At 41.4% G+C, this 15,584-nt stretch overlaps 1 pseudogene; it reads left to right on the plus strand.

Moving 5' to 3' along the window:
• The first annotated feature begins 1,675 nt into the window (after positions 1–1,675).
• On the plus strand, positions 1,676–15,465 carry LOC139446584 (protein jagged-1-like; annotated as a pseudogene).
• Positions 15,466–15,584: the final 119 nt, after the last annotated feature.

Here is a 15,584-nt window from a genome sequence, read left to right on the forward strand (position 1 = left end):
TGTATTTCCACAACGCAACAGATCCGAAACTAACAGATAAAACATGTAAAACACCGTGAGTCAGGCCTTTGTTAATCTTTTAACGCGGTCCAGTGACCACTAAAGTCCATAGAGTTGATCGAGGACGCATCCATATATATCACTGTAAAGATATCGTTCTTGGAATAAATGTACTTATATGCTTTGTCTTTAATTTGCCTTTACAATGTTCAAAGTGGATACATATGTGCTTCTTGGTAACCAAAACTTTCAAGTCATCTCTGCAGTAGAGTTTATGCCTTAGCGATGTAGTTCTATTTGCGTCACGTTATTAAGATGTAACTGTAATGTAGAAATAGTAACATGTGTAGCCTCTGTAGTTTCACTTACGCATTAAAGGCAGTTTATTATATCAATAGTGGACTCATTCTATCAAGTTCCATGCTTAGAGTGAACTGTTGCTTTGGCATGCGAAATGGGATGTAACAGATGACATATGTGGCTTGTTTCAATCTTAATAAATATCCCGTTATTAACGTGGAAAAGTATTCTTCATCAGTCATGACGTTTTCAATAACCCCTTTGAGCAGTATTTCAGTTATAACACGGGTGTCAACTTAATGTGTGAGGAATGCCCGAAGTGAAGAGGATATTGTGTAAATCCATATGTTTTCCATGACGACCAATGGCTACACCTTACCCCATCATCAAACGAGTAGAAGGCGTACCACAGACATGGTCGACACATTTATTGTTTTGGGGATGCTCTTCCTAATATTGGGTGCGGTCGGGTAGCCTCGTGGTTAAAGCGTTCGCTCGTCACGCCGAAGACCCGGGTTCGATTCCCGACATGGGTAAAGTTTGAAGCCCATTTCTGTTGTCCCCCGCCATGATATTGCTGGAATATTGTTTACCATACTCACTCCTAATATTGTGTCTTGTGCCATCATGTTCTACTCCATACGAGCCAGTTAAAGAGGATCTGGTGATTATACAATGGATGGCCTGGTTGTCAGTGTGTGATTGTTCATGCTGTCTAGCATTGGCTATTTACAAGCCGCCGTGATAGAGCTGCCGTATTGCTGAGTGCGGCGTGACACAACACTCACGTAATCACTCCAAGGATATTATGTTACAATTTTACTTTCATAGCTGTTTTTGTCCACACACAATTCAGTCAGATCACTTCCACCTTCGGGCCATGAATACAATAACACTTCGCAGTGAGGACCCTGTCTTTGTTTGGCGACTGCAGTAAACAGCAACAGGCGACCAGGACATAAGGTATGGATCCCAGGGCTAGTATTTACACTTGCTGAGCAAGATATTACTGTACATGCCAAAATGAACTTCATCATGAATTTGAATGAGCTGGAAAAGTAGCATGGAATAGCAGACGTTGCACGGTACTTCCAGATAGATGTGAGTGATGGCAGTAAATATTTACCACAAATATTTCCTCAAGTTCGATGACACATCGTTGTATCAGAAGGCTGAGGAAGTATTAAACACGCACCACATTCGCCCTGGTGCGAATTCAGTAATGATTTAGTCACGTGTAATATACGTCACAACATATGTGCGCGCAAACGTCTGTAGTCTCCGGTAATCTCTTGGAGTTTAGATATCAGTGGACCGAACAGTGAACAGTACATGTGAGACAACCCTCCATCCAGAACAGCTCTGATGATGACTCATGGATATGATGCCTACTTGTAGATGTTGGGCGGCACACTGTTTGGGTGTGGTCTTCACGCTCTGGCTGCTGATGATATCAGTAAGTGCTTAAGTCATACTTGAACACTGAAATTGAAACTCGTTTTATTGTATATAATTCACATACACGGAGTTTGAAAAATAAACAAGAAAGCTATTCAAATCTTCACAGCAGTGAACCCCCTTAATTCTAGGTTCTTGTTTGTCGATTTATCCGTTTTTCGAAACAAGCGGAGTGCCGACATAAGACTATAAGGTGACCAGAAGTGACATCTTCTTAAATGAGATAATCGGGTTCGAGTTAACTAGGTTTAACTTTAAACTGATAAAGTGTCCTCTTTCTCATTACGCAAAATGGGGATTCCGGTATGCCTAGTCAGTAAAGTGTTGGTTCATCATGCTTTAGTTTGGGTTCAATTCCCAACCTGGGTTCAATGTCTGGATACCATTTATGGTGACCTCCCACCACCCGCTGTGATATAGTTGGACATTGCTAAAACCAGCGCCAATAGTAATGGCTACTAGGGTGATTAATTTATGTATTTTGAAATGAGTATTGGATCAGATATACTTTCAAAATGAAACACACAAACGAAGTGTAAAGGTAAAGTGTCATGTCAATCCAAGACTCATCCATTTTTACAAACCCTTTTCAACAAACTTAGCTTGGTATGCTTTAAAATAATAAATGAAGATATAATGAACGTGTAGCGTTTCTGATCAGAACCCAGCGTGATGAAACCTTTGTCATGCCCAGCTAATTCCTCAAAATGTTCTCAACTGAGAGATGCCTACTACATTGACTTTGTGACGCTTGGTGAATCGATGATAATCCTTAATCATATGTTTTTTTATTAACAGTTTTCTTTGTGGAGGCAGTTGACGGTTTTCCTGATCTTGTATCATCTTCGAGACTCTCCCGTCCCCTTTTATATGGCTGGTAAAGTGTAAACTATTATTGCGTCCTCAACATATTAAGTCAATTCCCGAGACGTTGTGTTTCCTTAATGATTAATGTCCTGAAACGAGCTTTTAATGACTTACATCCTGTTTCAGTACCATAAACGTCGAAACCGTATTTGTCAAGCAGCTGGCGGGGGAATAAATCCATCGTGTTTGTCTAAGCAACAAACATCCGTACATACGTACATCTAACATGCGTTTACTTTAAAATATGAAACAAACAATTGATAAAAAGGGTGACACTGTACACAATTTTGTGTTATTTGTCCCAAATGCGATTGAAAAATCCGAGAAGGACGAATGCAAACTGACGTAGACATTGCTCAGTGAAGGTAATTTCTTCAGTGGCAGATATTTTCGTTTGGGAGACGATTTCGCCTGTCTTTTTTTACCGTGTGAACGCTATTGCCGTTGGTTAAATATAATTTCGATCAAACATTTGTGATTAAGTATACCCTGAAGTATTTAAATTTGCAAAGTTTCTCTGTTGAGTTTACTTGCTCTTAATATTGGAGAGAATCATCCGCCTCAGTGGCGGATATTTTCGTTTGGGAGACGATTTCGCCTGTCATTTTTTTTAATGTTTCCGTTTTTTAAATAAAATTTTGGCAAACATTTGTGATTAAGTATACCCTGAAGTATTTAAATTTGCAAAGTTTCTCTGTTGAGTTTACTTGCTCTTGAAAAGATGAGAGAATCATCCGCCTCAGTGGCGAATATTTACGTTTGGGGGACGATTTCGCCTGTCATTTTTTTAATGTTTCCGTTTTTTAAATAACATTTTGGTCAAACATTTGTGATTAAGTATGCCCTAAAGTATTAATATAGGCAAAAATGATATGTTGAGTTTACTTGCTCTGTGACAATGAAAAGAATCATCTTCTAAAGGTGACACCATATCTGCATAGATGCTGTCAGAGTTAACCCTTTCAGCTGGAGATACTTGGTGACAGCGCGGTAGCCAGTTGTGTTCATTTCCATAAACAGAGAATACCTTGCCACTTCGATGCCTGCAGAAATATGCTGCCTGGTTGTGTTTGTGGTTCAACTGAAATATAACAGTGTACTATACATCCTTCGTAACAAGGCTCAAAACGTTTCAGCCATCCCTCGTAAGTAGAGTATCAATTCAAAGCCAGTCTCTGCGTTAGGTTCTGTTGGTGACATTTACCGAAGTTAACGGGAGAAAATATACCTCCACAGATGAAACGCAAAACCATTTTGTACTGGAAGCTAAAAAACATTCACTTCGTCATCAGAACACTTGTTAAATGAGGACAAGGCACACAGGACATGTCCAGGTCATGAGAGCGTGAAGTATTGTCTGTCACCACCTGCTCATGGATAAACGGATGGCACGGTGGCGAATGGTGGCGAATGTTACCTCACTCGGCAATGGTGTATGGGGTTCAGGATGATCACTGCGCTGCCACAAACAAAACCTGTTTGCGGCTAAATCTTTATGGTGACATCGGGCCATCATAATTCTTCCATCTGCTCGATGCAGCATAAATTTTGACTCGTCATACGCTGTTGACGATGTTGTTGCGATCCTGGGCAGCCACGAGGTCATCCCGACTTAGGCTATGCGGGGTATAATGCTGTTCGTGCCGATAACAAAGTCTAACAGATGGTGCCATACTCTAGCTACATCCGCCTGCGACGTTCCTGCTTCAGATCGTCCGATGAGGTTGTTCCGGTTTCCACGGTAGGCTGAGGCATGAAAATACCAGCTTTTGAGAGAAAGAATCACATTGAAGAAAATAATTGGGTGGAGCTTTGTTTCTACTTGTCCATTTGAGGTGACATGGAGGAAGAACGAATGTGCAATAGAATACGCCGACCATTTCACCTTCCGTGATAATTTCTTTATGGTCGTTTGCAAATTGTGAACATAGATTTGTTCATCAACGCATGTACACTAGTCCTTTTAGTAAACTTTTGGCATAAGACATTTAGGCAAGAAGTAGGCATCCCCATGAGCACCAATTGTACTCACCTTCTTGCGGATCTGTTTCGAAATTTCTGATCGGATTGGCAAAGTCAAAAAAGGGTAATTTGGCCAAGAAGTTTAACTTAAGCATCAGGTATATCGATGATCTGATATCGTTCAGTAACCCATCAAATAGCCAATCCCCTTCCACTGATTTACCCACCTGAACTATGAATGAAGAGGTGACCAGTGCATACACTTTCTACCCAGATTTAAAAAAGAGCGTCATGCTGCTCTTGCTCAGAGTGTGTTTGATGAAGTTTACAACATTCAACACCTCAGTGAAGCTTTCAAAAGCTTTATGGTGGACATGTGGAGGTCCTTTCCAAATTTGACGCATTAGTGACAGAAATGATGTCCGATGCAATTGCACATTTTGACTTGTACCAGATGTTCCCGTGTTTTTTCAGGTGAACAACTGACTTGCCTTTGCATGTGTTTGCCACTGATAGAGCCCGATACGCTCACCTTTTCATGAACACCTGGTTTCATCACTATTCGATAGTGATTCATAAACACACGCTCATGATATAGTCGGAATCGTACGATTAACTCTGCTTTATACAAAGATTTCTATTGGATTTTGTGAAAACTGACGGCAAACTTTTTCTCACGTGACTTTGAAAGGCTTATCCCTGGCTTCCGGCGGAAGTCACAGGCCTTTCAAAGTCACGTGAGAAAAAAACGGGATCTCGTCCTTGATTCTCAGAGCGAAGAAGACACCAGACAGACAAGTATATTAAGTGTGTAAAACAGTTTAATCCACAATAAAAATACTGGTACAGTACCAGCCGCGAACTAAATCGAATGTCTTGGTCCTGGAAATGTGTCACACTGGTCATTCTGATCATCAGATCATGCGCCAGAGTTCCGAGTCAAAAAGACAACTTGTAAACTTGAGCACAGTTGTGGTCCACCCATACACGCATACATACTGATGACGAGTGAGATAAGGTTTCCATCGTTATCAAACTTCACTGGTGTAAAGAAACGTCCCTTCATGCAATAAACCAGAAGTCGGTATCCATAAAGTTGTACGTTTTCTTTCTTACTCACCAACTTCTAGAATATCAATCAAACAGTAATTTTTCCACCAATCCTCTGGACAAGTGTCACACAAATGTATTTCTTAGGTTGTGATTAACGAGGATCTGGTGATTATACAATATGTGAGCTGATCATCAGTGTGTGATCGTTTCCCTCATGCTATCTATCACTGGTTTGTCTCATCCACACCGACGTGATATAGCCGGAATGTTACTGACAGTAGAGTGAAAAAACACTCACAAAATCACTCTTTCCATAGCTGCCGCAAACGTATCACTGTGCTGCTCCCGATAAACGATTTTGATATTGACTTGTCGCTACACAGAGCTTCGGACTGTCTTATAGTGTTTTCCTAAAAGGTCCCCGCACTGTATATGCTTGAGCTAAGTGCATGCATCGTCATCTAACGACAAATGAAACATGATCCACTTCCCAAGACACTGGCTTTCAATACGAGGACTTATATTTTAGATCGAATAACAAGATATTTACTTTTCGAGTTGTAAACCGGACTGGAAAATATTTTTATCCTCAATTGAGTAAATGACTCAGGAGATAGACCTCCAGTGTTTAAAAGTTCGAGATCGTTCACTGTAGAATCGATACCTCGATAGATTTACTGGGAATGAACATGTTTTTACAATGTGATTCTCAAGAGAATCCCCCTGATGTGAGGCTGAATGTCTCCTTGTTTTAGGCCTACCTGCAGACGAGATGGAGATGGCGATGAATATTAGTCACAAAAAGATTAGTTAACAATATATTGTCATGAATTTTTTTTATGGACTATCAGCTTGATGTGGGAAACACATCTACATTGATGCAGGCCTCTAACGTTTACCACTTGAAATGAAACCAATGGGCACGGATATGGTGCTGACAAAAATGGGTACATATCATGGCGAGTATTGGATTCGAAACCACGATCACAAGATTTTGACATGAGGACGGAACGTTGCACAGCGCATTGCGCCGCCTTAAAAGTTTGGGCCACCCCAGGCACCTTGCCTCCTGTTGACCAAGCAAGTTAAGATATATAAGCTGATATAATAAATCACCTCAGTTCATATGAAAGAGCTTGTTCGGAAGTGTCATGAGGTAAAACCGTATGAAACAGAGTGCCTGTTAGAATAAAATACGTATAGGTATGGAAATAGTTCCTACAGCATTAAAAACTAGACTTTGTAGATTACATATAACACTTATGTACGTGGTTGTATAATCGTTATCAAAACTTATTTGCATCGTAAACTTGCCTTGTATGACTAAATGCAATATGGATAAACACAACATTGTCCCATAGGGAAACATGTGATAACCAACAGTAAACAATCTAACATATTTAAGAATAGGCGGGTACCCGTTACCAAAAATAGATAAACGATTTAGGATGTACGTGGATTGAACACAATCATTTTGAATAGTAAAATTCTTTGGAGGCAATCGAAACTGAAAGAAATTCGAACTTAATTCGACATCCTTCATGTCAACGTTATTATATAATATTCAAGATGATATTACTTTCTACAATTAACAAATGTCTGAACCGTATATTCATACCTTAACAGCATGTGAAGACTGACGGTAAGCTGGACATTCGGTTCATCAGTTACTGGTCAGATGGAAAAGAAATCAGCGGGGATTGTTGTGACAATGATCTCCCCATTTGGTGCAATAATAAATGTGACCCAAAGTTTACCCTGTGCATTGACGGGTAAGTACCCTGGAATGAGTGGACAGTGATGTGACAGCGTGACCTCATCTGGGCTACACCTCATATCGCCTACACTCCTATCAAAACAAATTTATACAAGAGTGCACATCACACTTGTACCCTTACCCCTTAAGTAAAATGAACTCTTACAACAAGATAACAAAGAATGTAAATGACTTTTGATACTGTAATTTCATTTTGTATATGAGATCTTCTTCACAACTCAAATGTTTTCACAACATCAAATATCATAAATACACATGTATTATCATATCACTGTACATTTATATCCATCATCTTCATGTTTTCTAACATTAGCGCTACATCGTTACTAGCAAAATTACTGTTATTTGATGAAATGTCCAACTGCATCCAGAAACTGAATCACGGATCTTCTGCCAGTAGCAAACTGCTGCTTCAGTCTCTCGATCCTTGCATCTCGGTCTCTGTCAACACGAGCACGAGGTCTCATGGCACCACCCAGTCCAATCTGCCTCCTTGACCGTCTATCTGCTGTCTCGATCTTCTTGAGTTCTTTGACAAACTGGAAGATGTTGGGATGGGCTCTCGGCATCTCTTCTTCAGGCCATTGTGGAAACCTTCAAGATGGTTGTTGGAGCGTGGACCGGTGTTCTCATGTTGATTCCACAGGGCTCGAGGGAACGTGGCATTGAAGTCCACCCATGTGCTGGTGACGTAGTCGTTGAACCTGGTGATCTGCTGCCCATCTGGTCCTTGCTCCATCACTTCAATCCAGGCATCTTGGACTTCAGCTAGGGGTAGAAGCAGCAACGCTGCAGCTCTTCTGATGTGGGTCTGCACTGCTGGGTTGTCTGTGTAGTCTCGGGCCAGGCCTCTGTCCACAACTTGGCTCCACAGAACCTGGGCGTAGTGGCAAAAACATCCTCTGACGGAATTTGCTGGGAAGACATCGCTGATGGCACTGATGACAGCTGATTCGTAGTCTGTCTGGATGATGTCTGGAGAGAGGTCTACACCAGTCCTTGCGCCGACAACATCCTTCAGCAAGGTGAACAGTTGGACATAGGTCTCCTTGGTCTTGTTTGGGAGTAGGGAAAAGGCGACTTGGAACATCTTGCCATCCACAAGGCAATGGATAGTGTACACCTGCAGCCACAAGCTAGGGCACACGAAGAATGTCCCATCAATGAAAAAAGTGTCCTGCTCACTAAGGATCTCCAACATCTCAGTTGTCGCAAACACTAACAGTCTATCATCAGCACCATCATCTATGCACAGGAAGTCTCTTCCATCTTCAGTCTTGGTCCAGGGTTCTTGAAGGTCGACAGCGGCTCGGGATTCTGGGAGAGGTGGGATGGACTTGGAGCAGTGTCGGTAGACTATCGTATCTCCTGTAAATATATGACCCGGACCCCTGTTGCCATTAATACATCAGGTTAAGTACATCACACAAAGGTTATTTTAATGTTATCTTTCTGATTCTTCTGTGAAAATAGTTTAGGCTTTTCCTTGCTCATGATTAAGTAATAAGGGGGCACGGGTGGCCAAGTCGTCTAAGGCGCCGCGATTCGCGGTGCATCAGATAACAATTCTCTGTTATTCCAGGCCAGACGGAAGAGTGCCGTGCTCTCTTTATGTTGGGACCACAAACTACATAGATAACCAAAACACGATCCACTTTGGAAGCAGCATTCTAGGAACAGCAAATACTATCATCATACATGTGCCCAAAGCAGTACCGGTAGGAGTATCACCTAAATTTAAATTACACTCATATCGGTTTATATTGTACATCTTCAAGCCACATATAAGAATCCTTAACTGTTGTGTGAATGTTGATAATGAAACTAACAGACACAGGTCTCGCCATGCCATGTCATAGATTAGGCTCAATGTCCGCAAGCGTCATTGAACATATTCAGAAGAAAGACAATACATGTATCAAGTGAATGATTAAGTAATATGGGTACACGGGTGGCACAGTCGTCTAAGGCGCCGTGATTCGCTGTGAAGAATTGCGTCCCTTGGGCACGCAGAAACCTGTGACTGTGGGTTCGAATCCCGATTCACCCTGATTATGTTTCTAGGTTTGTCAGCACCATACCCGTGCACTTGGTGGTAAACGTCTAAGACATGCATCACCTCGGGCTTTCATCCCACATTAAGCTGACACGCAGTGACATAACTGGAATACTGTTAAAAGTGGCGTTTAACATAACTCACTCACTCATTAAGTAATAACTTATTTTTTTTAGCTTAGCTAGAATATTGCTGTCTGTAGTGTTAAACAACAAACTAAGAATATACATGTTGATTTCTCCAGACCTCAAGAGAAATAACGGTGCAGGTGTATGACCAAGGTGACAATATTGCATTACACCTTTCGACCATAACCAAGAGCTTATTGTATAGAACCCGACTGTTTCATATTCAGTTGGTTTCCTTTTGTTTAATTAACATATTGAAGCAATTGTGGCAGTGGTTATATGATGAGGCACCTAAATCAAAGTGCTTTCATATGAATTTGCACAGCAAGACGAGAGAACAAGATGACAAACTGAAATGTTTGGATTGAATTATTTTTTCAGGTTACAGATTCAGGTCCGTGCCTACTGCGACCCGGACTGGTACGGGTCAGTGTTTGAGAAATATTGCAAGGCCACTACTGACCGGCGTAACTACACGTGCCACGCACACACAGGAGCAAAAGTGTGCTTTGAGGGTATTTTCAGAAGGTTGATGTCAATGTTGAGTTTGTTACTGCATTATACATTAAATTTCAAAAGAAAGCACGATTGTGTTTGTCTTGCATTACGACCCTTTCGCATTAAAGTGGTTCCAATGTACAGTAAACTGCATTTATCCCGGCAATTTGCGGTATGCATTATTTTAAACGCTTACAGTGAGTGAGTTAAGATTTAACGTCACATCGGCAGTATTTCAGCCATATCGTGACGATTTAATGACGTGTCTTGTATTACGACCCTTTCGCATTGAAGTGGTTCCAACGTACAATAAACTACGTTTATGACGAACACGTTTATAACGAAGCGACGGATATAACGAACCGTTGTTTTTGGTCCCGGCCATTTGCGGTATGCTTTGGTTCAAACGCTTATAACAAACTCCGGTTATAATGAACAAAACATATTGGTCTCTTTGAGTTCGTTATAACCGTAGTTCACTATACAATGAGCCCCTGTTATCCGTTCGGTCGGATTAGTTCATTTATAATTCATCATTAGACACTAAACTTACACTGATCATAAAGTCGGTTGCAGAACTCACGGTATCCCGATTAACAGGGTATCGCCCAGTGATGCTCATTTTAGTAATAAACTTGCAGGTTGGGAGGGCGATAACTGCGATCAGGACATCGATGAATGCACAGAAATTAACATGTGTCAACATGGAGGCAGCTGTACAAATACACCCGGAAGGTTTGAGTGCATTTGTATCGACGGGATCAAAGATGAGTAGACTTGATCCTTAGTCTACAAGAATAAGGATTCCCAAGAGGAACAGGCCACATGGCATGTCATCATGCGATTCTATGGTAACAAAATGTGAAATTAATGTCCCTCTTAATCTAATGGTAGTAATACATTGTTTCTACAACGGCCTAAAGTCTCTATACGTGGGCAGAGATGTTCCTCAACAACACAACCTCCCTTATAAACACACTTTTTTAAAGGATACCAGTCGAGTAATCGTGTGGAAGTATTAAACACATAAAACAAAAAGTAACAATGAATGGATTAATTTATTTTTTTCGAATTTTTTAAGTGCTCCCCCATTTTCTAAAATATGAGTCCGCACACATGTACACACACAAACCAAGTAACCAAGCACACACAAACGCGGGCACACAGATCCATATGTGCAAGCAATTTGTCAAACATATTTGGCGTAGCAATACAAGGTATAACTGCTTGAAACACCGGATGTAACTCTACATTTGGGTAGTTGGTTTGTTGTTAAACGCTGCACTCAGCAATATTCCAGCGGTCTGTAAATAATCGAGTCTGGACCAGACAATCCAGTGATTAATACCATGAGCATCGATGCACTCAATTGGGTTCGATGGCATGGATCAACCAAGTCAGCGAGCCTGACCACCCGATCCCGTTTGTCGAATCCTACGACAAGAATAGTCGCCTGTTACGGCAAAAATGGGTTGCTGAAGATCGATTCTACCCCGGATTTTCATGGGTCGTAATTCTCCAGAGGAAGAAGGGCTAAAAAACTTTAAATGCAACAATACTCAGTGGGCAGTTTCGATGGCAAGCAGTCTCTATTTATTTGGTCGTACAGACCACCTCTCTGATCTAGTTGTAGAGCGTCTGCCCGGAGAGTGCACGGTTGGGGGCGAAGTTTCGATCCGCGTCATACCAGACGTTAAAAGATGGTACTTGTTATTACCCTGTCTGGCGCTCGGCATAAAAGGACTAAAACAAGGACTGGTCGGCTCGAAATCAGTATACTATGGCTATTGATGTTAAACTGCGGTATCTCAGTGGGCTAGCAGCCACACACAAGTGCATGCATGTCGCTCTAAATGTGGAATAATTTTGAACGCGACATTAAGCCCCATATCATATGCTTCTTGTTTTTCTCCATATACTTCCACACCTTTGTTCAGGAAGACGATGTGAAAACATCACCAACCAGTGTGCACTGAAGCCATGTCTGAACAGAGGGACATGCGACGGAAACGAAACAGGCTTCAACTGCGCATGCTCAGGTGAGTGGACTGGAGAGACATGCGCAGAGACGGGTTATTTCTTTGACAGCGCCCCCTGTAACAGAGGGAATTGTACACGAGACCTCTTGACGGCAACTGGGTTCAAGTGTGATTGTGATTTTGCATGGGTAGGGGAAAGATGCATCCAAAGTGTGGGTAGTTTAAATGTTGTCTTATATGTTAATATGAATGTGTTGAGTTTGTCCCGTGCTGTATTCCTTTATCCAGCAAACAGGCAGAATAGGCAAGTAGGTGGACGCCCTCGTCTCACACTTATACAGGTACAGCTACCTTCTAGAGTGTGTGTGTGAGTTGGGTTTAACGCCGCTTTTAACAGTTTTCCAGTTATATCACAGCGTGTCAGCTTAATGTGGGAGGAAAGCCTGAAGTGATGCAGGTCTAAGACGTTTACCAATTCGGTGAAACCCACGAGCATGGGTATGGTGCTGACAAACCTAGAAACAAAATCGGGTTGAACCGGGATTCGAACCTTATTCATAGGTTTCTGGCCTGCCCAAGGGACGCAACTCTGCACAGCGAATCGCGGCGTTTACACGACTGGGCCATCCGTGCCCTACTGCCTTCTAGAGAATTCGCGAGACTTGAATAATGTTGTACATCAACAAATGTAAACAAGGAAGTAGACAAGCTCCCCACAGCGGAACACTCAACACTGAGATAGCAGCGAAGGCGTCACGCGCTGGGATTGAGACTGACCATTAACATCCAAGGGTCGTCACTCTTTATCAAGGTCACTACTAAGGTCAATATTATAAGAGCGCCTCGATCAATTTACCACTAACTATCATCAGAAACAAAGTAACGATGCCGTCAGACAACACACAGGTTACATGGTTTTTGATTTTCCTTCTGGACAATGTATCCAGCCAACGTATTGAGTCAGATGACTGTGTACATTGTTTGATATAACGATTGTTGATGATCATCTGATCCACCCATTGAGACCAAAGTAAAGGCATTTCTTGTTCTATCAAAACTAAATTGGAAAGAGGATTTCATGGCAATTAATTATGCTATTTTTGCTAAAACACATGTTTTTCTTATAATGACCATTTTGTCATCATGAATTATCGAATAATAAAGAAAGATATTTGAATGGAAAAATTGGCCAAAGACTTCATTTTCAATAATCTTTTTATACAGGCTTTGGATGTCATTAGAATTATTCCTAAAAACCTCATGTTCTCTGTAATCAGACATTGTCAATATCACGCTCTTTGGGGAGATTGATCACACAAACAGAGGTGACCTGACTGATGGCTTGAACAGACTCATCACCGAACTTGGGGAAATTCAAGAGAAAGTGTATGTCAAGTTTACAACAAAGACACAGACAGAATGCAAGTGATTGATAATAAGTGAATGCCTGTATGTGAATGACTGCGTGAGTGAGTTGGATATTACGCCACTTTGAACAGTATTCCAGTTATATCATGGCGTGTCAGCACAATGTGCGAGGAAAGCACAAGTGATGCAGGTCATAGTGCTGACAAATCATGGCGAACAGGGATTCGAATTCATGATCATAGGTCCTGGCGTACCCTAAGGAAGCAACTCTTCAGTGAGAATTGCGGTGCCTTAAACGACTGGGCTACCAATGTCCCCGAGTGACGAACAGGTTGCTGCTATGCCAGAACGACAAATAGGGGCCTACATTGAATTTGAGTATTCCGTCCTGCAATGAATGTCATGATCTCAACCAAGTTTGTTTTGAATATATATTTCAGTTATACTACAACGTACGTACAACTGTATTCCCCTTTGAGAACGGCACCTTTCTGGACAGTGCTTCAGTAAATATGATCTTCGAATCCAAACGTGATGAAGTCCTCAATTAATATCTGCCTCTTCCGTTGTACCCTCCCCGAAAAAAAGAGAAGTCGACGGTGAAGTTAAACCACACGATGCCAACAGAGGTTGTTGTCGATGCCTTGTTAACGTATTTATAACAAAATAATACAAACTGTATCGCCTTTTCTAAGGACGTATATTCGTTTGTTTTGTTGTTGTGTGACGTCACACTAAGAAGTAATCCAGCCATGGGTCTGAACTTGTCGAGGTTGGACCAGACAATCCAGTGATTTACGACATGGGCACACTTGAGATACAATGACCATCAATCAGTCTTGTCACGGATCCTGAACACCCGATCCATTTAACCGCCTCTTAAAGTAACATTTGAAATCATAACTCAATGTTATTGTCATGTTCCCTATTCTTATTTGATGTGCAAGTTAATGTCGTAGCACTTTCTTTGATTAGATCAGTTCAGATTACTACAGGTCAATACGTACGTATTTCAGAGACCACATGACAGTTGGGACACCGACCAGTATGTGCTGGCCGTTCTACTTCCTTTAGGACTTGTCCTAATGATTGTACTCCCTCTGATGGCTTTCGGCATCTGGAAAAGAAAATCGTAAGTGGTACATGACATACCAATTGATTAACATTTTGCGTTGTACCAAGAGAGGTGTGAATGACGACAGCCATTGTGAAGAAGTTTCTAATCAGACCTTTTAATATAATCGAGCTCATCCTTCAAGACATATCATGCACTATTTGAACTAGGATTGTTTTGGAAAAATATAGTTGAACCTCAGGTTTTACACACAAAAGATGTTTACCACCTAGGGATACTGGATGTCCTAAATACATTGTTCGGCTCCTCCTTTTTGAGAAATATTTGTCTTGAAGCACTTACTAAAACAGTATCCTGTGTCTGACAACGTTTATTAGGCTGCCAACACTTGGGACTAGGCTGAAAGAAATGTGTACCCACGTAACCAGCGAAATTTCATAAACGTATAGATATTTTCATCTTGCATTGTACTGATATACGTATACGTCGATACAGGGAGCGCACAGTGGGGTTATCAATAATGATTCCGTACAGCAATTTTGTAGACACATGTAACCCTGAACTGTTTTGAGTCGTCAAGCAGAAAACTATTTTGCTTATCTAATACTAAATACTTTGATATCTAAATGATTTATTATAATGCTCTGTATGTAATAACATTCGAAAATAATTCAACAAGTGTTATTTTCCCGATTTTAAGAGACACGTCGCAATGCATAGATGAGGCAAACGATCAAATTAGTTCATTTGGGATGGATGAGCCATGCAACAGGAACCCAAACAGACCCGGTACCATTACAGTAAATCTTCAGGATGCAAGTGTATCTCCAGATGGTTACGCACGTCATCGCTTCAATGAGGTACATGAAGGGAAACTCGTCACCCACTGTGATGACACATGAAACATGCAAGTGTTGGCTTGCACGCATTGTGACGGCATCTAGTAAGATATGTTTGCGATTGAATGAATGTGAGACTTTAAAGAGTAAATGTCCTGGGGGGGGGGGAGGGGGGGAGGTGTGCTTGTTTTGAAAGTGTCAGCTCGTCACGATTTCTCACTTGG

The sequence above is a fragment of the Haliotis cracherodii genome, unplaced genomic scaffold (genome assembly GCF_022045235.1).
Source record: "Haliotis cracherodii isolate W230 unplaced genomic scaffold, xgHalCrac1.p SCAF_6, whole genome shotgun sequence".
NCBI classification, from domain to species: domain Eukaryota; kingdom Metazoa; phylum Mollusca; class Gastropoda; order Lepetellida; family Haliotidae; genus Haliotis; species Haliotis cracherodii.